The sequence below is a fragment of the Fukomys damarensis genome, unplaced genomic scaffold (assembly GCF_012274545.1).
Source record: "Fukomys damarensis isolate Sample0158 unplaced genomic scaffold, DMR_v1.0_HiC HiC_scaffold_37, whole genome shotgun sequence".
Taxonomy (NCBI): Eukaryota; Metazoa; Chordata; class Mammalia; order Rodentia; family Bathyergidae; genus Fukomys; species Fukomys damarensis.
This window is the reverse complement of record NW_022900949.1, coordinates 70671891-70672243: the sequence shown is the minus strand read 5'-3', so window position 1 is coordinate 70672243 and position 353 is coordinate 70671891.

Genomic DNA, 353 nt, shown 5'->3' with positions numbered 1-353 from the left:
GTTGGCGCGGCGACTGTGGGCGGGGGGAGCGAGGGCGCACCAATCAGCGCCCGCGAAGGCAGCACGTGACGCCTCCCCCTGCTCCCATTCATCAAGGGGGGGACGGTGTCGTCCTTTCAATTCATTTATCTGCAGGAATGATTGCGGCTATCAGTCTCGCGCTCACCGCCCGGCTGAGGAGGTGAAAGTTTCTCCCCAGGAAGATAAACCGCAAAAGACAATATTGTGCATGATTTGCGCCTTTTCTTTGCCTTTTTCTTACCCCCCCTTTTTTTTTTGCAAAAAGCTGAGAGGGGAAAAAAGGAGAGTGAAAGAGCGAAGAGGCGAGTTTGAGAGAAAGGAGAGAGAGGGAG